We start from the raw sequence: 21,473 nt of genomic DNA, 5'->3' as shown, positions 1-21,473 counted from the left end.
CATTTGTTTCCATGAATTTTTTCAATTCTTCTTTAATTTCCTGGTTGACCCATTCATTCTTTAGAAGGATGCTGTTTCGTCTCCATGTATTTGGGTTCTTTCCCAATTTCCTCTTGTGATTGAGTTCTAGCTTCAGACCATTGTGGCCTGAAAATATGCAGGGAATGATCCCAATCTTTTGATACCGGTTGAGACCTGATTTAGGACCGAGGATGTGATCTATTCTGGAGAATGTTCCATGTGCACTAGAGAAGAATGTGTATTCTGTTGCTTTGGGATGAAATGTTCTGAATATATCTGTGATGTCCATCTGGTCCAGTGTGTCATTTAAGGCCTTGATTTCCTTGTTGATCTTTTGCTTGGATGATCTGTCCATTTCAGTGAGGGGAGTGTTAAAGTCCCCTACTATTATTGTATTATTGTTGATGTGTTTCTTTGATTTTGTTATTAATTGGTTTATATAGTTTATATAGGCGCATAGATATTTAAAATTGTTAGATCTTCTTGTTGGACAGATCCTTTGAGTATGATATAGTGTCCTTCCTCATCTCTTATTATAGTCTTTGGCTTAAAATCTAATTGATCTGATATAAGGATTGCCACTCCTGCTTTCTTCTGATGTCCATTAGCAAGGTAAATTCTTTTCCACTCCCTCACTTTAAATCTGGAGGTGTCCTCTGGTTTAAAATGAGTTTCTTGTAGGCAACATATAGATGGGTTTTGTTTTTTTAATCCATTCTGATACCCTGTGTCTTTTTTTTTTTAAGATTTTATTTATTTATTTGACAGAGATCACAGGTAGGCAGAGAGGCAGGCAGAGAGAGAGGAGGAAGCAGGCTCCCCAGTGAGCAGAGAGCCCGACATGGGGCCCAATCCCAAGACCCTGAGATCATGACCTGAGCCGAAGACAGAGGCTCAACGCTCTGAGCCACCCAGGTGCCCCCCCCCGTGTCTTTTGATTGGGGCATTTAGCCCATTAACATTCAGGGTAACTATTGAGAGATATGAGTTGAGTGCCATTGTATTGCCTGTAAGGTGACTGTTATTGTATATTGTTTCTGTTCCGTTCTGATCTACTACTTTTAGGGTCTCTCTTTGCTTAGAGGACCCCTTTCAATATTTCCTGTAGGGCTGGTTTGGTGTTTGCAAAATCTTTCAGTTTTTGTTTGTCCTGGAAGCTTTTAATCTCTCCTTCTATTTTCAATGATAGCCTAGCTGGATATAGTATTCTTGGCTGCATGTTTTTCTCGTTTAGTGCTCTGAATATATCATGCCAGCTCTTTCTGGCCTGCCAGGTCTCTGTGGATAAGTCTGCTGCCAATCTAATATTTTTACCATTGTATGTTACAGACTTCTTTTTCCGGGCTGCTTTCAGGATTTTCTCTTTGTCACTAAGATTTGTAAATTTTAGTATTAGGTGACGGGGTATGGACCTATTCTTTTTGATTTTGAGGGGGGTTCTCTGAACCTCCTGGATTTTGATGCTTGTTCCTTTTGCCATATTGGGGAAATTCTCTCCAATAATTCTCTCCAATATACCTTCTGCTCCCCTCTCTCTTTCTTCTTCTTCTGGAATCCCAATTATTCTCATGTTGTTTCATCTTATGGTGTCACTTATCTCTCGAATTCTCCCCTCGTGGTCCAGTAGCTGTTTGTCCCTCTTTTGCTCAGCTTCTTTATTCTCTGTCATTTGGTCTTCTATATCACTAATTCTTTCTTCTGCCTCATTTATCCTAGCAGTCAGAGCCTCCATTTTTTTTTAAAGGAACTTCTTTTTTTTTTTTTAAGATTTTATTTATTTATTTGACAGAGAGAGATCACAAGTAGACAGAGAGGCAGCCAGAGAGAGAGAGAGAGGGAAGCAGGCCCCCTGCTGAGCAGAGAGCCTGATGCGGGACTCAATCCCAGGACCCTGAGATCATGACCTGAGCCGAAGGCAGCGGCTTAACCCACTGAGCCACCCAGGTGCCCCAGAGCCTCCATTTTTGATTGCACCTCATTAATAGCTTTTTTGATTTCAACTTGGTTAGATTTTAGTTCTTTTATTTCTCCAGAAAGGACTTTTATATCTCCCGAGAGGGTTTCTCTAATATCTTCCATGCCTTTTCAAGCCCGGCTAGACCCTTGAGAATCGTCATTCTGAACTCTAGATCTGACATATTACCTATGTCTGTATTGATTAGGTCCCTAACCTTTGGTACTACCTCTTGTTCTTTTTTTTTTGTGGTGAATTTTTCTGCCTTGTCATTTTGTCCAGATAAGAGTATATGAATGAGCAAGTAAAATACTAAAAGGGTGACAACAACCCCAGGAAAATATGCTTTAGCCAAATCAGAAGAGATCCCAAATAGTGAGGAGGGAGAAAGGGGATAAAAAGGTTCAGAAAGAGAGAAAAAAAAAAAAAAGAAAGAAACAATTAAAGAAAACCAATAAAGAAAAAATATAAAAAGGAAAAATAATATATATATATTAGATAAACTAGTTAAAAAACGTTAAAAAAGAAAAGGGTAAAAGTTAAAAAAATGTAGCAGAAGAAGAGAAAAAACATTGAAAAAGAAAAAAGAATTAAATTAACTGCAAGGCTAAAGAATCATGGGGAGAAAGCCATGAGTTCCGTGCTTTGCTTTCTCCTCCTCTGGAATTCCGCTGCTCTCCTTGGTATTGAAACTGCACTCCTTGGTAGGTGAACTTGGTCCTGGCTGGATTTTTTGCTGATCTTCTGGGGGAGGGGCCTGTTGTAGTGATTCTCAAGTGTCTTTGCCCCAGGCGGAGTTGCACCGCCCTTACCTGGGGCCGGTCTGAGTAATCCGCTCGGGTTTGCTTTCGGGAGCTTTTGTTTCCTGAGCGCTTTCCGTAGAGTTCCGGAGGGCGGGAATGAAGATGGCGGCCTCCCAGTCTCCGGCCCGGAGGAGCCGAGAGCCCGGGGCCCCACTCCTCAGTGCGCCCTCAGAGAACAGCGCCCAATGACTCCCGTCACCCTGCCTCCGGCCGCGCTCCGAGCTGACCGAGCCTGCGACTGGTTCAAGGTAACCCCGAGCTGAGAGTCACTCCTCAGCTCTGTCTCTGTAGCCGGCTTCCCCGTTCTAATACCTGCAAGCTCGGCGACACTCAGACACCCCTGATCCTTCTGTGACCCTGCGGGACCTGAGGCCACGCTGACCCCGCCTGGGCTTCACCCCGGTTAAGCCTCTGGAGCGATGTCCCTCAGCGGAATAGACTTTTAAAAGTCCTGATTTTGTGCTCCGTTGCTCCGCCGCTTGCCGGGAGCTGGCCCCTCCCCCCGCGGTCTACCCGTCGCTTTGGATTCACTTCTCCGCCAGTCCTACCTTTCAGATAGTGGTTGATTTTCTGTTTCTAGAATTGCTGTTCTTCTTCTCTTCGATCTCCCGTTGGATTTGTAGGTGTTTGCAATCCTTAGATAAGCTATCTAGCTGATCTCCTGCTACCTGAAGTAGTCTCAGCCTCCTACTTCTCCGACATCTTGACTCCTCCCCCAAAATATTCTATATCTTGATGGGGGGTTAATTACACAGTTTAATGCATTTGTCAAAAATCAGCTCTTGGGGCACCTGGGTGGCTCAGTGGGTTAAAGCCTCTGCCTTCGGCTCAGGTCATGATCCCAGGGTCCTGGGATTGAGCCCCGCATCAGGCTCTCTGCTCAGCGGGGAGCCTGCTTCCTCCTCTCTCTCTCTCTGCCTGCCTCTCTGCCTGCTTGTGATCTCTCTCTGTCAAATAAATAAACAAAATCTTTAAAAAAAAAATCAGCTCTTGTGTGCTCAATATTTGTGCCTTTTGTTGGATGTAAATTTTATATCAAAGAAAATGTATCAAATATTAAACTTCAGGTAATGATAAGCATGCTTGAATATTTAGGAGGAAGTATACAGGTGTCTGTAACCTACTTTGAAATATATAAAAAATAAGATGAATAAATGAATAATTCAGTGGACAGACATGTGATAAAGCAAGTGGAACAAAGTATTAATGGCAGAATCTAGGTGGTGACTGTTCTTGATAAAATTTAAATACCTGTTCTGCCTTTAAGACATTTGTGTTGACACAAAGTAGTTATATGCGCAACACATCTGGTCCCAGCCTTAAATGATTTCATGTATAAAGAAATGAAAGCCAGGGGCGCCTATATGGCTCAGTGGGTTAAAGCCTCTGACTTCATTCAGCTCAGGTCATGGTCTCAGGGTCCTGGGATCAAACCCTGCTTTGGGCTCTCTGCTCGGCATAGAGCCTGCTTCCCCCTCCCCCTCTGCCTGCCTCTCTGACTACTTGTGATCTCTCTCTCTGTCAAATAAATAAATAAAATCTTAAAAAAAAAAAAAGGGGGCGCCTGGGTGGCTCAGTAGGTTAAGCCGCTGCCTTCGGCTCAGGTCATGATCCCAGGTCCTGGGTTCGAGCCCCACATCGGGCTTTCTGCTCAGCAGGGAGCCTGCTTCCTCCTCTCTCTCTGCCTGCCTGTCTGCTTACTTGTGATTTCTCTCTGTCAAATAAATAAATAAAATCTTTAAAAAAAAAAATCTGCAAAAAAAAAAAATCTTAAAAAAAAAAAGAAAGAAAGCAAAGTCAGAAGGAAGAGATGGTGGGACCAGTGATCTCGCCTAGTTTGAGCCCGCAGCTCACCTGGTACTCCCTATTTTTGAGGCCCTGCTGTCCCTGTTGATACTCCATAGAGTCCCTTTCTTTCTAAGCCTGAGAGAATTACAGGAGTTTAAGTAGTCTCCTGAGACTTGGCTTATGGCCGGAACCCTGGCTGTGTGAGAAAGTTCTGGAACCCCACTTGGAAAATGGAAAAGTAGCAGAGTCTGTCTATGTTAGCTCTGGAAGGGCCTCAGACACCACTTTACAGATAAGGAAACAGGTCCAGACAGAGCAAGTAGCTCACCTAAACCCACAGAGAGCTGTGATGGTAGAGCCAGTACTCCGCCCCGAGTCTCCTGGCTGCTAGCCCTATTTGGGCTGCAGCCAATCTGATGGTTTCCAGAGAGCACTGATGGGAGGAGTCCCACAGTTTATGAGGTAGTAGCAGCCTTATTGTGAGGGGACCTGGGTTCAACCCCTGGCTCTGCCACCTGGGGCAAGTTACTTCATCTCTTAGCTCGGCTTTCCTCGGGGGTAATAATAATATCTTCCTCTCACTGTGTTGTGAGGTTTAAATGGAGCATTGTGTATGGAGCAGTGAGCACGATGCCTGGACCCAGGAAGAGCTCCTTCCACTGGAACCAGTGTTGCGCTCGTTACTAGTAAGTGCACTATTCTTGTGAGTCTGAGAAGCCGGATCTTGGCTCCTGTGCTACCCACACAGCTGTGACCGTAATCCTCACACAACCATGCCCAAGGAAGGAGTCTTTTCCCTATTTTACAAATAAGGAAACCGATATGCATGTCCAACCACATGTCTTCAGATCTGGATCAAGCACAAATAATTCTCTTGGCAGTTCTCAGCAAAATGACCTTTCAGCCATCCATCTGTTGTTTTCTCAAACTCCTCCAGCTTCAGTGTTCAGTTCAGTTCAGTTATGGCCAGGGGCCATGTTTTGGGGTAACATGTCCTGAACCCCATCCTATGCAGCATTTGGGGGCTTGTCCGAAGTGATGATGGTGCCTCCCCCAACCCAGAGCTACTGAAACAGATCTCTGGAGGAGGGACCCCTTAGGATCTATTCCAACAAGCTCTACAAAGCAGAGAAGTGCTGTGCTAAGGGACTGATAAGGGGTTGGTGGAGAGTCCCTTTGGATTTGATGAGACCTCGTAGGGATCAGGTTCAGGGTGGAGCGTCTGCAACCTTGGATGCTGGCGTTTCTGCTGTATCATTTTTATGCTGACATTTGTGCTGACATTTCTTACATTAGCATTCGCTCTCCACACTACCATTAACGGATGTCTCACCTAAGACCTCCTCAAAGGTGCCTAGTGTCTCGCTCTAAGAGTTTTTCCTTTTCATCTCGCTGGAGCTCATAAGGAAGGAGTCACTTAATGAGGGTTCTATCACAGACTCCACAGCCAGGGAAATGGCTGGTGAGGGCTGATCCTCAGTCACCGCTGTGGGCCACCATGGTGGGGACCGTGATGGGACGAACCAAACCAGATGCCCTGACCACACAGGAAGCTGCACAATGAACACGTGTTTCCTCAACAACAATCACCTCCAAGTGCTGTGGTCTAAGAACTCATCAATATTCTCAAATGCACAGGGCAGAACTCTCAAGGCCAAGTCAAGTTCACACAATGGCTTGCTGGAGGCAGATGGGCTTTTAGGGGAGCAGAAGAGTGACAACATAGGAAATTTTCTCATCCTCCTGACCAGACCCGGCTCCCCTCATCTCCCTCACCTCTGCTTTATTTACACTTTTCTGTTACCACTTCTGCTGCTTGTCGCTCCCAGTCCAGATGACCTCCAACCTCGGTCACCAGAGACAGAAACTACCCAGAGTCCAACGTGCAGCTGGAATGCCGTTCTGGAGCTGGTGCCCTGGCAGTGAATATCTCACCTCTTCACCAAACTTGATCCAAATCTGGCCCCATCCCCAGCAGGATCCAGCGCCAGGGTGTGCCTGGCATGAGATTAAGTTATGTAATCTGTTAACAGAAGAGTTGCACTTAATAAAAGCCAATGTGCTTCTAAACACACATGTTGCAGGAGAAAAGAAGCAAGTTGCAGCTCTGTGGGGGAGCAGAGGAAGGACCTGGACTGGGTGTGGGGGCTGATGTGTGTCTGAAGACCGAAGGTCCAAGGTCATAACAGTCACGGAGGCATCTTTGCTAGGGCTCGGAACAACGGCCATTTGTCACACAGATGTTTCTTGGCACTGTTCCAGACACTGGAACTATAAAAACAAGCACCAGAGATGGTGGGATATCAGGCAAGGATGAGGGGGTGGTTCCTGAAAATTATCCCTCAAAGAAGATTAATTATAAGTATTATTGCTTTGGAGTTCTTGGCCTTTTTGTTTGCATGCTTGCTTCTGTCCTTCCTTCATCCCCTCCCCTTCCTTTGTTCCTCCCTTTCTTTCTCTCTCTTTTTCTTTCTTCCTCCCTTCCTCCCCATTCCTTCCTTCCTTCCCATCTTCCTTCCTTCTTTCCTGCCGGCTTTCCCCCCTTCCTTCCTTCCTTCCTTCCTTCCTTCCTTCTTTCCCTCCTTCCTCCCTCTTTTTAAGTAATGACAACTGTCTGGGGAAGGTGCCTTGGCCCTAATTGACCTCAATCAGTGCTAACTTGTGTGTTTGTAAAGGTCACCCGATGACACTGGTGGAAAAAATAGGCAAAGAAATTTAAACACAGATTTAGTAAGTCTCCTTAGGGATATGACCTCACAACGAAAAGAATTACATGTTTTTGTAAACAAGGACTTTAAAGGTCATCTTCAAATACAAGCTCTGGGGATGACAAATATATACCTACTAGGGAAACAGAGGAGAAAAATTGTCCCAGTATTATGTGGGGATGGCTAACTGTGGTTTGGGGTAAAATTTCCAAGGTCAGCATCACATGTGTGTTCAGAAAGTACTGGATCTCGAACCTCTTAAGTGAAGTGGCAATGATGTGGGAAATGGACAGGAGGGATTATTTCCCTGGTAGTCTCTGAAACAGGGCGGCCCCCTTTTCTCACTCAGACTCAGGCCCTGGGGAGGGTCAGTATCACACTTGCTCTTCATCTCTGCTTCCAAACCATTCTCCCTGCTTCCCTCTGAAAAAAACCAGTGAGCTTCTGACTCCCCCTTGAGATCTCACCAAGCTATCCCACTGGTGCCCTCCTAGTTGCAGGCACCTGCTGACTCCAGGGGACTTCCTGTCATTCCTTGAGGACTTTGATTCACACTCATGCTCTCCAGCACTGTTTTAGCTCCAGCTTTATTTCTTGGTGATTTCAATACCGACAAAGATCCTCCCCAAGTCCCAGTGTCTTTGTCCACTCAGCCTGCTATAACAGATTGTCAGAGACTGGGCAGCTTAAAGACAGAAATGTATTTCGCACTGTTCTAGAGGCTGGGAAGTCCAAGATCAAGGCAGACCGAGTGTCTAGTAAAGACCTACTTCCTGGTTCATACTCTACCTTCTTCTCCCTGGGTCCTCATATGGCAGAAGGAGCAAGGATCTCTCTTTTATAAGGGCACTAATCCCATTCATCAGGGCCCCACCGTCATCTAACCACCTCCCAAAGGCCGGTCTTCCAAACACCATTGCATCAGGGAGTCAGATTCAACATATGAGTGGGGGGTGAAGGGGACACAATCATTTAGTCTATAGCACACAGCCTCCCCCTCAACCACTCACTTCCACAGACATACCCTAGAACCCATCACTACCACTGACTAGAGAGCCTTCGGTAGTGTCAGTTTCTTGTGTCCCACACTCCAGTCACTACACCCTGTTTCTCCAGCTCACTCCTTCTCTAAAACAGACTGCAGTAATTCTCCTTCCAATTGAGATATGTGATCTCTGATATAACCATGTCTACCATTAATATTTAGCCCCTTCGTTGACTCATTTCCTTACCCATCTTCTCAAACCCCTCAATGGCATCTTTGGTAGAGTAGATCACTCTACCTTCCTGACACAGTCCTGGTTTGGATTTACACTCTCCTTGGATCTCCTCCCACCACACTAGCCACTCCTTCTCACATCCCTCTGACCCTGATCACCGGGAATTCCCCAAGGTTCCGGCTTTGGACATTTCCCTGTCACTCTGCCGACCTCACCAAGTCTCAAGGACCGAGTGACTCCCAAAGTTAGCTCTTTAACCTAAATCTTGACCCTAAACTCCAAATTTCTGTCTCTAATTTACAGCCCAACCTCTCTACGTGGATGTCTAATGGGCATCTTAAACCCAACACCTCCTATCCCTCCACTGTGTTCCTCCTGATCTTCATCTCAGAAAAGGACAAAGCCAGTTGCTTGGACCCAGTGAGCTGGCAGTCACCCTTGAGTCCCTTCTTCCTCTCATGTCCTGCATGCGATCAGTTGGTAGATCCTGTTGGCTTACATTCAGAACCCTGTGCTTCTTACCCTGGCTGCTAATATGGTCCAAGTCACTGTCATCTCCCATCTGGAATATTCCAGTAGACTCCTAACTGGTCTCTCTGCCTCTGCCCTCAACCTTGCCATCCATTCTTCATAAAGCAACCTGAATAAACTTTCTGGAACTCAAGTCAAATAGATTTCAACTCACTTGTCAACACTCACTGATTGTTAACAGTCGCCTGAAGTGCCCTGTGGAGAACTAACTCTTGGTTTAGAGAAAAGAACGCCATGGTCATTTGGCACTGTGTGCCAAGGCCCAGGCAGAGGGAGTGGGACGTTTGAGCCACAGAATTACATGCCATAAGACAAGGCTTCTCTCCCTGGTGGACCTGCTTGGACTGGGTTCCCCAGAGAGGGGGGAATCTGTGGGCAGGTCGTTTAGTCAAAAAGTGATTCCAGGAGTGGGGCGTAAGACAGAGAAAGGCTAGATGGGAAAGGAAGAAAGCCAAAGCAGAGTATCTTAATAAGTAGGTCACCTCTAAGAGCACCCAAGCCTCGGGGCCGGGGGCACCTCTGGAAGAGGGTTGGGAACACACCTCAGAGTTGTCCCACCTGAGGGGAAGGGGGTAGAATCTGTTCTCCAATGCCCCTCAGCTTCCAGTGCACCAAGGATGAAGCCCCAAGATGGAGGTCACAGCCAGCAGGTGGATGCCCTCGGCCCTTATAAACAGGATGCTGTCAGAGTCTTCTCCAGTGCCCTACTCGCCCTGCTCTGACAACAGAGTTCAACCCCAACAACTCGCTCCTCCAGAAAAACCGGTCAGACCCAAAGCTAACTAGGGAAAGCCATGTGGCCCAGTGGGACGGACAGAGGCTCTGGAGTCAGCCAAACCCGGGTCCACATCCTGGCCCAAGCTGGGACTTCGGATGAGTTACAGGACTTCCCATCATCCTCATAGCAACTGAGAAGTAACATAACAGCTCCTGCCCGTGGGGTGTTGTGAGGATCCCCTGAGACTCCCTGTCCATATTCTTCCCCGACACTCACCCCAAACTCATCTGCACAGCTTGTCACACAGCCGCCTTCACACACACATAAAGCATAAACTGCCCAGAAGCTCGGCCCCTGTCTAGCTGTCTAGGCCTAACATTGAGCGTATGCATGACAGTAGGCGGCTGTGGGGCAGGAAGAAGTTGTTAGAACTTTCTTTTATCCTCATTTTTAATTATCCCTTTTAAAAGTTTTATTTTTGCTTTTGTTTTATAACAACCATAATAGAATTGAGCAAGTGCATGATTTATGCATAAATAAAGATACAAAAATTAGGGAGTGTGCTCAAAAATATCTCAAGGGTGTATGATCCAAATAGTTCAGGGACGACTGCCATGGATCCTTCTTTTTTGGCCTGGGTAACACACGTCTGGCCTCATTCCTGCTCAGGCTTCTCCTCACAGCCCGCCCTGCCTGTAGTCTCACTCTTTCCTCCTAGAATTACATCCTGCAGCCGTTCGATCCCTGGCCTCTCACTGTTCATAAAGAAAAGTGTTACTTGCTCCATGTATGATCTTACCTCTTCCTGGGCCTCTCCCCACAGCACCACCACTGTTGTCTCCCACACCTGTTGCTTTCTGAGGCAGAAACTGTCAGGGTCTTCCTGTGGGCCGCAGACCAAGTTCAGTTTCATGCGTCAGTTGCCCTGAACTTGCCCACTTCCTGGGCCATCTCCTACGGTTCCTGGTCCCTGACCTGGGCTGCATGACTTTGCCGTTCCCAGGGCAGACCCTGAGCTCCCACCTCTGTTTCTTTCCTCAAGGTGTGCCTGTCCCCAGGCCTGCAGATCTAAATCCCATCGGACTCCCAGGCCCAACTCAGCAGCCCCAAGGAACAGGGCCACTGGGTAACATCTTCCAGAACCTTCTAGAAACAGTACCTGCCTGGACCCAGGGACACTTCCCAGGGGCTGCTTTGGGTCAGGTTCAGCTACATAATTTGTGGGCTCAAGATAAAAATGAAAATCAAGGCCCCTTATTCAAAAAAGAAGAGGGGCACCTGGGTGGCTCAGTGGGTTAAAGCCTCTGCCTTCGGCTCGGGTCATGATCTCAGGGTCTTGGGATCCAGCCCCATGTCGGGCTCTCTACTCAGTGGGGAGCCTGCTTCCCGCTCTCTCTCTGCCTGCCTCTCTCCTACTTGTGATCTCTGTCTGTCAAATAAATAAAATCTTAAAAAAAAAAAAAAAAAAAAAAGGAAGTAAAGCTGCCATTCAATGTACTAAAATATAAAGCTTTTTCTTTTCTTCCCAAAACTCTCTCTCGTCCTTTCACGGTGTTTTTTGGTTTCCTATTCAGTTGTGCTCCCTCGGGCAAGGGGGTGCGAGGGCAGACCCTCACCAGCACCGGGCCACCTGTGTCTTCCACAACTTAGTACTCACACATCATGGGCTGTGGGGTTCCCTCTCCCACTGGAAGGGCCTGGATTAGCATGTTGAGGCAGGCTTCCCCCGTCACATGGGTGGGCGAGCCCCCAGGAGGTTGCAACCTGTACACTGGGCGGCTCTAGGTACCTGCATTAGGGGAGGGCAAGAATCTCGCCTCTGCCAAGTGCACCATGCCAGAGACAGCTGCCCTCCCGCCGTGTCCTGAGACACAGCGGGGCCCCCAGGCCCAGGTCCCTCTGGCCTGGGCAGGGAGTGGCAGCGGCTGCTGGACCAGAGAAGGGAGGGGAAACTGGGAGAGAGGAGGACACCAGGTGGAAGGAGGCCACGCAGCAAAGACCACATCCTGAGGAGACAGCAGAAGATAGGACGGTGCTTGGGCCGAGGCCACCAGCTACCAGCACGTGTTTCATTGTCCTATTGGGCTTTACTTCCACAACACCAGCTCAGGGATTCATTTACTAAAAACCTCATGCACCCCCACCAAGTCCACTGCAGTGTTATTTACAACAAAATATGGAAAGACACTAAGTATGAATCAATGGATGAATGGAAAAAGAAAATGTGGTATAGATATACAACTGAATTTTATCCAGCTATAAAAAAAAGAAGAAATTCCTGCCATTTGTGAGAACATAGATGGACCTTGAGGGCATTAAGCTAAGTGAAATAAGGCAGAGAAAAACAAATATTACATGATCTCGCTTATACGTGAAATTTGAAAATAACACCACCACAAAACTGAGTTCCTAGATACAGAGAACAGACTGGTATTTGCCAGAGGTGGGGAGGATGGGTCAAAGGTACAAACTTCCAGTTATAAGATAAACAAGCCATAGAGATGTAATGTCAAGGGCTGTGACTATTAATTATACCATATTCCATATTTTTTTTAAAGATTTTATTTATTTATTTGACAGAGAGGTCACAAGCAGGCAGAGAGGCAGGCAGAGAGAGGAGGAAGCAGGCTCCTTGCTGAGCAGAGAGCCCGATGTGGGGCTCGATCCCAGGACTCTGAGATCATGACCTGAGCCGAAGGCAGCGGCTTAACCCACTGAGCCACCCAGGCGCCCCATACCATATTCCATATTTGAAAGCTGCTAGGAGAGGAGATCTTCATTGTGTAACTCTGCATGGCGACAGATGTCAACTAGACTACTGTCGGATCATTTCTCCGTATGCGCAAATATTGCTTCACTATGTTGTACACCCAACTAATTTATGCCTCAGTTAAAAACTTCAAGACAAGGCAAGAGCACGAAGTCCCAAACGCAGGAGCTTTCTGACTACGGGACCTGTGGGACTGCACTGGTCTCCCACGCATAGGTCCCGCCCTGCTTTAGATTATAGTTATTAATGCATATTGTGCGTGTCGAATCTCCTCACATAGTTGATGTTTCCCCACCGCAGGCTGCTACACAAGATGCCTTGAGGTGACAAGTGGACGGGCATTTAAAACATTTGAATAGTTTAACAGTTTATATTTATTGTGATGTGTATTAGAAAAAATCATGACTATCACAATCCATAATCTCACAGCGATACTGTGTCAGTTGGAACTGCTATGACAAAACATTGTCAACTGGCTGGCTTATCAGTGACAGGTATTTCTCTCTCACAGTTCTAGGGGCTGGAAGTCTGAGATCAGGATGCCGGCAGGGTCAGGCTCCGGTGAGAGACCTCTTCCTGGCTGCCAACTGCCTATCTCTTGTCGTAGCCTCTGGGGGTGAAAAGAGAGAAAAAGAGCTCTCTGAGGTCCCTTTTACGGGAGCACTGGTCCCGTTCCTGAGGGGTCCATCCTCATGACCTAATCACCTCCCAAAGGTCCCACCTCCTCATACCAGCAATATAAGAATTTTGGAGGGACACAAACCTTCAGTCTGTAGTAGATACATAAGCTCTCTTAGACACAAATTTATTGAAGGGAAAAAAATCAGTTGCTCTGAAGAAAAATATTAAGTAAACGATTGTAAATGTGATACTCAGATATGGTAAAAAATGAGAACAGTCCTCAGAGTTTGAGAAACACCACATTGGACTGTGAGTTCTTCACAGTCATATAAAGCTTGTCATCTATGTCATACGGGCCTAGATATCCCTCTACTTGCTCCTCAGTCTCCCCGAATGTCCCCTTTAGGGGCAGCCAATGCCAAGCAAATGAATCAGCAAATCAACCAATGACAACTTGGGCACCTGCAGCCTGAGCCTCTCTTTTAAAAATTTCACTTCTAGGACTTTTTTTAAAGATTTTATTTATTTATTTGACAGACTGAGATCACAAGTAGGCAGAGCAGTTGGGGGGGGGGGGGGAAGCAGGCTCCCTGCTGAGCAGAGAGCCCGACATGGGGCTCGATCCGAGGACCCTGGGACCATGACCTGAGCTGAAGGCAGAGGCTTTAACCCACTGAGCCACCCAGGCGCCCCCCTTCTAGGACCTTTTTCTGATTAATCAACTTACTTGAGATTCATTTCTACACGTTTTAGAAAAAAATGGCTAAAGAAATCAATTCCTTTAAGATATATAGAGCTCGTTTGGGAATACACTGTCTGCCTCTTGTTTTCAGGGCCTCTCCCTGATCCCCGGGTTCAGAAAATCACCACTCAGGAAATCAGACCCTTAGAGCAGGATGCGAAGTGTCGTCTCATCCACGCCCTGGCTCCCAGTTAGCCTGGAGGCTGGGTCCTGCCTGTGGTCTGAGAAGACACTGGGTGACACGTATTTCCCCAAGAGCTCAGCCTGTAGGATTATCACGACGAGAAGACACTGGTTGATATTCTTGGGAGATCCTGGATGAATAAGCAGCCAGAAGTTTTTCATCAAAAAGTTGCCAGTCCTTAGAGAAACGGTTTCCAGCGTCACCTTTCCATCAACTTTTACCTTATTAAACAACAGAGCCACAAAATTTTAAAAAGGACAAACACTGAGATGTTACCCATGACAAACATTTTGGAAGCAAGTTTCACTAAAATGGAGAAAAAGGAGAAACACAGATTTTTAAAAATTTAATTAATATCTAATGTGTTGTTAGTTTCAGAGGTAGAGGTCAGGGATTTGTTAGTCTTATATAACACCCAGTGCTCATTATATCACCTGCCCTCCTTAATGCCTGTCACCCGGGTACCTCCTCTCCCCACCCCCCACCCCTCCAGCAACCCTGTTTGTCTCCTATAATTAAGAGTCTCTTATGGTTTGTCTCCCTCTGATTTCGTCTTGTTTCATTTTTCCCTCCCTTCCCTTATGATCCTCTCTTTTGGAGAAAGACGGATTTGATGATTACAGGCCAAAACCACCATCTCCAGCTTCACCAGCGTTTGTTAGGTGACCTTTTGTTTCTTGAATAATCATTAACATACATTTATACGTGTTGTTTACTGTCGCTATTTAATGAATGACCCAAGGAAGGATGTTTCTCTCATGACGCTTTCAATCTACTGAAACATATCCCCAGTGTTTTCTTTCTTTTTTTATGAGAAACTTTATTTTGCAGGTTTGAGGCAAGCATTTTGAATGAACTGACACATTTCCGGACTTATCCATCACATAAATCGAGGATGGGTGTATGTGCTCATGGTAAAAATTCAAATATTACAGGGGCACGGGTGACTCTGAAAGTGAGAGTTCCCCTATAGTTATGCTTTCTGAAAATAAGCAGTGTTTCCAGTCCTTGGTACATTCTTCCAGATTTTGTCCACGCTTATGTACACACAAGCAAGAGGCTGTGACTTTTTGTGCTGTATAAAATTGCCTTTCCCTTGACTCTGCCTTGGACATCTTTTCACGTCAGTTCATCAAGAGCTATGATGTGAGAAGACTCACATGTGACTCCTCAGACACATATCTGTGGTCAGACTCAATAGAGCATCATAATTCCAGGGGATCTGCGAGACCAGGAGGGATGACATTCACCAATGCTTGGGAAATGGCTGACTCTTCTCAGAGAACATCCCCGCTCATCGCCCACAACCCATGACCTGTCCCTCACAGCAGAGCTGCTGGGGACTGCCATCATGCTGGCCAAGCCCACCCACTTGTCCCAAAAGGTGACTTCCCAGGCAGATCTAGTTTATCAACGGGACACTATCCTCACAGGAAAAGTCTGAGTTCTAGGAAAGAAATACACTTACTGGAAAATATGCAGAGAAAAACAGCATAATCAGAATGACTACATGTTTAACAAAATGCCTACAAAGTAAACCATTATGTCACCTTCATTAATTTGTCAATTTACTATTTATCATCGTTTCACGACATTTGAAAAATGGATTGAAAGTAACATTGGCCCGGGACGCCTGGGTGGCTCAGTTGGTTAAGCAGCTGCCTTCGGCTCAGGTCATGATCCCAGCGTCCTGGGATCGAGTCCCACATCGGGCTCCTTGCTCGGCAGGGAACCTGCTTCTCCCTCTGTCTCTGCCTGCCTCTCTGCCTACTTGTGATCTCTCTCTCTCTCTCTCTGACAAATAAATAAATAAAATCTTTAAAAAAAAAAAAAGAAAGAAAGTAACATTGGCCCATTTGCAAGAATTCTTGAGGAATGCGTGAAGACTGCCAACAAATAACATGAGTTCCTCATATCCTTTTTATTTTTAAAAGCAAAATTATTAAAGGGGTGCCTGGCTGGCTTAGTTGGTGGAGGTGCAACTCTTGATCTTGGGGTTGTATGTTTGAGCCCCACGTTGGGTGTAGAGATTACTTAAAAAATAAAATCTTAAAAATATATATTCACACCCATCTGTGAGTATGTGTGTGCGTGTATGTGTGTACATAAATATGTAATAGTGAGGGCTGTGCTTGACATGTGGATCACTCCTGGGCCAGAGTCTTTAGAAGTAGGAAGACCTAGGGCTGCACAGGTCCCCAAGGAACCCTGTGGTCAGCCAGGATCGCCTTCTGCACACTCGCGATAGGAGTCGTGCTGAGTCAAAAGGAAGTTCTTCCTCAACAATTTCTAAAAATAGTCCTTAGCATGAGGGCAGGATATTAGTGGTCTGGGAACTAGGAGAATCAGAGGCAGAAATTAGAGAGCCGACAAAGGTGGAAACCCATGGCCTAAAAGATGTCTTCAAGGCTCCCCTGGCCCTCTAGAAAAACATAAAATTCTATCATTAGACCCAATGCCTTTATTGGCCTAGATCCCCAATGAAATACAAGTAACTTCAGGAGTAAGGTGCTTGTTTTCTCTTCCTTTAAAAAAAAAATAATAATAATAGTAATAACAGAAGTGGAATCCGTATAATAAAGAGCACACATCTTCAGAGTCTGGCCCAATAATCTTTTAAATATATATCCCCCCAGTTAACACTACTCAGATCAGTGCATGAAATATTTCCATCACTCCAAAAGGCTGCCTCTGCTTCCTCCCAGGTCAATTCCTCCTTCAAGGTAACCACCATTCTGATTTCAGTCACTGTAGATGAGTTTTGCCTGTTTTTGAACCTCATATAGATGGAATCATACAGGATGTACTCTCTTGTGTCTAGTGTCTTTCTCAATATTGCATCTGTGAGATTTATCCCTGTTGCTGAGAATGCGAATAGCTCTTTCAGGTGTTAGCAATGATGGATTTGCATATGGCCAAACAGGTCTATCACTGTTGGTCCCACAGTCCTCTTCTGCATTATGCAATCATCATCTCTCCCCCTCTTCTCTCACAACCCTCAGCTGTATAAATGGACAAGTGAACGTCATGATGTCTTACAATTTAGATGTGATTTTTTTTTTCCTGGTTACAAAAGTTACATATGCTCATAGAAGAAGAAGAAGATGACAACGAGGAAGAAGAAAAAGAAGAAGAGGAGGAAGAGGAAGAAGAAGAAAGGGAGAGAGAGGGGAGAAAGAAAGAAAAAGAAAGAAGGAAGAAAGGAAGGAGGGAGGGAAGGAGGGAAGGAAAGAGAAAGGAAGGGGAAAGAAAGAGGAAGGAAGGAAGAAAGGAAGGAAGAGAGAGAGAGAAAGAGAGGAAGAAAGAAATTCTAGCTCTTGCATGGCTCACCCGGACACAGTCAATCCTTGGGCTGGTCAATGGCCTTTGACCTGTATAGTCTGGCTCATAAAAATGAATTAGGTCAGTCACTTCTCCCTCTCAGGAATGTGACCTCTAGAACTTGGAGGGAAGTGGCACTTGGTGGAGACATCGGTCCCTCGTGGACTGTGTGTGGTGCCACCCAGAACCTTCTCCAGGAGGGCAGGGCCTATTTTCCCCAGCTGCAGCCTTTTTGTCCCACCTGAGGATAATTCCGAGGCCAAAGCAATTCCAGAGCTCCTCATGGGGCTGGGTGACACCTCTGTGGGGGCTGCTCTGGTGCCGGATCTCCCCCCTGCCCATTCCCCCTTCTCCCTTCGCCTCCACCCCCTGAACATGAGCCCCAGGGCCCACCACCATAAACTTTCTGCTCACTAGTCTCCACCTCAGTCTGTTTCCTGGGGGGACCAACCCACCACAGGGCAGGAAGAAAGGGTGATGCATGGTATCAGGCGTGTCCGGCACAGGTCCTTCCCTCCTGCTCTGAGTCCTGCTATCTTCACATCCCACATCTGGACTTCTGTCCTTCTGGAGAATTGCTTACCTGACACTCAGTGTCTCCAAAGAAAACAAGATGAGTTTTGCAGAAAGGTAAGGCCAGATCTAGTATTCCCTAGCTGAGCTTTAGTTTCTTCATCTGTAAAATGGGCCTCCACCGGGGCCACTCCATTTCCTGTGTCTTCCCCCAAACCCCCACCCCGCCATTTCCCTCCACAGCCCCCACTTCCACCATCCCTTAGCTGGTCTTTCCAAGGCACCCTGCACACTTCACCCAAAGCACTCGTGGTGGGGCATGCAGCTGGCCATGGGTTCATACTGGGTTGACATTTGACTGAGGAAAATCAGAGAAACAGCTACTTTCACAATTAGCCATTTCATGAAAATGAGAATTCATGAAACTGAGATCATGGTTGCTGTTTGGAGCACTTTAGCAGGCTGGGCTTTCTGAAGCCCCATTTTAATTAAACAATGCCCTTCCCTTCCTCACTTCCCCCACCCTTACCCAAAGTCAAAACTCCAGAGGTCTCCACCACCAAAGAGAGTCTAGATCTGTATGCCTAATCTGGGGTCCTGTGATCTGTCAGCACCTCATCCCCCAGCACACGGTACCAGGAACCCAAGCCCCCCACACCCTAGACCTCCCCGCCTCTGCGCCTTTGCCCACCCAGACTGACCGTGCCCACGGAGGCCCCACTCCTATCGCAGCTTTTAGACAAAGCTGCAATTCTGAGAAACTCCAGGTCAAAAGCATTTTGCCTGTACACTTATGATAACGTTTGTCATTAGCTGCCTTGGGTTAAGGCTTAACTAGGTTAACTAGCTACAGTGCTTCTTTAGTTAAAAAGTTACCTGTCCTCCTGACTTGGTATGTTATCAAGTGCCTCTCCTACTTCTCCAAACTTAGCCCCAGCACATACCATTCTACCAATGTGTCAGTGGAGGAGAGAGTTAATTTATCGGCTTCGCTTTGGGAAAATGCACAAAAGGGATTTGTGTCACCTGTTTGTCCCCGCCCCCAGATGAACATCTGAAGAATGCAGGCCTAAGTGGGGAACCTCATACAGTGACCACACAGAAAAGCCCCAAGTCTCCACCCTTTCCTGGAGTGGAGGGGGGGTCAGTGGGCTTAGGAGGTCCCATAGCACAGCCCTCAGAGGTATTCGCCAGGTATTGGCTGTCTAGGGGAGAGGCTGGGACTCAAGGACTCCCACGTACTGTCTCCACAGACACTTGTGGCCAAGTCAGTGTCTGGGTGCCATGGAAACTGCTGCTGGGAGCAGAGAGGAAAAGCAGCAGCCAGGCCACCCACAGTGAGCCCATTGTCCCCTGAGCCAGCCCCTCCCTGAGAGGCTCCTTATCAGCCCCTCCCAGGCCTCCAGCTCCCAGCTCCCTAATGGCCAGCCACACCAGCTTTCCTCTTGTTGGCCCAGCCTGGGGAACCAAAGAGAGTCTCATCTGCCTCAGGACACACCACCCATCCTGTCTGCCCCAGTCCTGGTGATCTCGAAGGCAGCCCAGCAGGAAGGCTTGAGAGCTCATTTCTTAGCTCCCTTAGGGGGGAGCAGAGGACACCGGGCAGAGAGAAGGCCTGCAGGCAATCTGTTCACAGAAGCACTGCAGCCTCTCTTTGGAAGCCCAAAAGGAGAAAATCTGTTGTATGGTTGAGCAGCTTGTGCCCCGAGTGTGGCATCGGCTGTGCCTCCCGGCTGAGAGGACAAGGCCAGGTTCTGGGAAATGGCTCTGGAACCGGCCTTAGGGCTCAAGAAGAAAGCCATCTGGGCCACCCAGTTGCTGGTTCTGCTCTAAGCCCCACCCATTCCTTTGTCTTCCTCCAAGTCCTGGAAGCTTCCCTGGAAGCCCAGGGCTCTCCAGTACCCCTCCTCCTGCCACCTCCCTCACACAGGCTCCTGGAGACAAGGCCTAAACAGCACAAATCTGCCACCAAGCAACATGGGAGCCAGAGAGGGACAGAAGGGGCAGGTGACTCTGAGCTGGGGCCCCTCCCCCTTCCATCTCCGTTTACCATTTTAGCCAGCAGGAGCCGAGGCTGGGGCAGGGTAGGGCTCCCCAGAGCCCGGGAGCCTGCCTCTTCACCTGGCCCTGCTTTGAGTCCAGACTTGATAGTCACAGGTCAGGAGTCCAACAGATGCCCCGGAGCAGCAAACTTCACAGGGATTGGAAGCCCCCAACTCACCCCGAAGCCAAGTGGGGATGTCAACAACTAGAAGGGCTTATGATTACAGCACTGCCTCCCACCAGCGGTCCCCCCCCGCCGCCCCCGTGTCCCCAGAGCACCCCCCCCCCAGACACCAGTATGGCCAACAAGGGCACCTGCCTTGAAGAAAATACCTGTAGCTCCTCGGGCTCCTGGAGGGGGCGCTGGTCTGTATGGCGGCTGAGAGGAGCCTGGGCTTTGGACCCAGAGCTTGTGGGGAGGCTCCAATCCCAGCTGGGTGACTTGGGGCAAGGCATGTAAACTCCCTTAGCCTCAGCCTCGCCACCTATGAAAAGAGCAATAGAAATTTCTATACACCTTATCGGGGTGTTGTAAGGGCTTGACTAGAGAGTAACTAGGAAGCGTTTAGTAGAGCGCACAGAGAGTGCTGGGTAAACAGATCACACTGTGTGAGCGTGTTGCCATTATCATCTATATGACAACCTTTTACCCCTAGAATTCTGGCAGGGAGTAAAGGAGCCATAGGGGGCAAAGGGAGAGCAGTGCTCTCTGAAGCAGGAGTTCCCCCCCACCCCCCGCCGTCCCCAGAGAGACCCAGAGGCCTCAGAAGGGTAAAACTGCAGGCAGCATGTACCCCCAGTGAGGGGCCGCCCTAACATTCCTGCTGGGACTTAACAGGGGGTGGCCGGTTAGTTCCTGGAATGTCCAAGAAAAACAAACTGGTTATTCTGAGTGAAATTGCAGCCTGGCTAAGGCGGGCTGGGTCTGCTTTAAATTAAACACAGCATTTCTGAGATTCTTTTCATCTCCTGGCCACTGTGGGTTAGTGGAGACATTACCTCACCTCACCTTCCTGCTCTGAGGTGGGGAAGCTGACAGGGTGTGAGCCTGCGGATGGGATGAGATTGGGGTGGTGGGGGCGGGGGTGGTTGCTGAGAGCCTCATCCCAGGTTCCCAGAGGGGTGCGATGTGAGCAGGCCTGGGGTACCGGATACTTGGGGATGTCGGGGGAGGGGTCAGTGTATGAGGGGGTACTCCAATGCACAGTCAACCCTGTCCTTGGTATTTATGTAAGGAACTCCAGCATTTGCAAATACATTGCTTTCCTAGGAGTTCTTGAAACAAACAAACAAAAAACTTAGCAGTAGCCTGGCAAGTCCAAGGTTGGTTCCTTACTCGGCCCTTCGAACATTTAAGTACAGGAAGTCATCGCCATGACTTACGGCTCCTCAGCAGAACTCCAACAAGTTTTGCTTTTGCTGGCCCGCTGAGACAGTGAGGCCCGCTTCCCCACAGAGGGGCCTTGGTCAAGGGTGGAGCTCCCTTCTGGTTTCAGAAATTGCTTCTGGCCAGCTTTGCCAGCATGTAGAGTCCTA

General features: G+C 47.6%; 1 long non-coding RNA gene across 2 annotated transcripts in view; it reads left to right on the top strand.

Moving 5' to 3' along the window:
- Nucleotides 1-15,594, top strand: part of LOC125108485 (uncharacterized) — a 69,503-nt gene extending 53,909 nt beyond the window's left edge. For both annotated transcript variants that reach the window (XR_007129926.1, XR_007129925.1), the window contains 2 exons: nucleotides 14,665-14,722; nucleotides 14,892-15,594. This is a non-coding gene — a long non-coding RNA (uncharacterized LOC125108485). The remainder of the gene's footprint in view (nucleotides 1-14,664; nucleotides 14,723-14,891) is intronic.
- Nucleotides 15,595-21,473: the final 5,879 nt, after the last annotated feature.

Source organism: Lutra lutra, chromosome 9 (assembly GCF_902655055.1).
Source record: "Lutra lutra chromosome 9, mLutLut1.2, whole genome shotgun sequence".
NCBI classification, from domain to species: Eukaryota; Metazoa; Chordata; class Mammalia; order Carnivora; family Mustelidae; genus Lutra; species Lutra lutra.
This window is presented reverse-complemented; position numbering and strand designations above follow the sequence as displayed.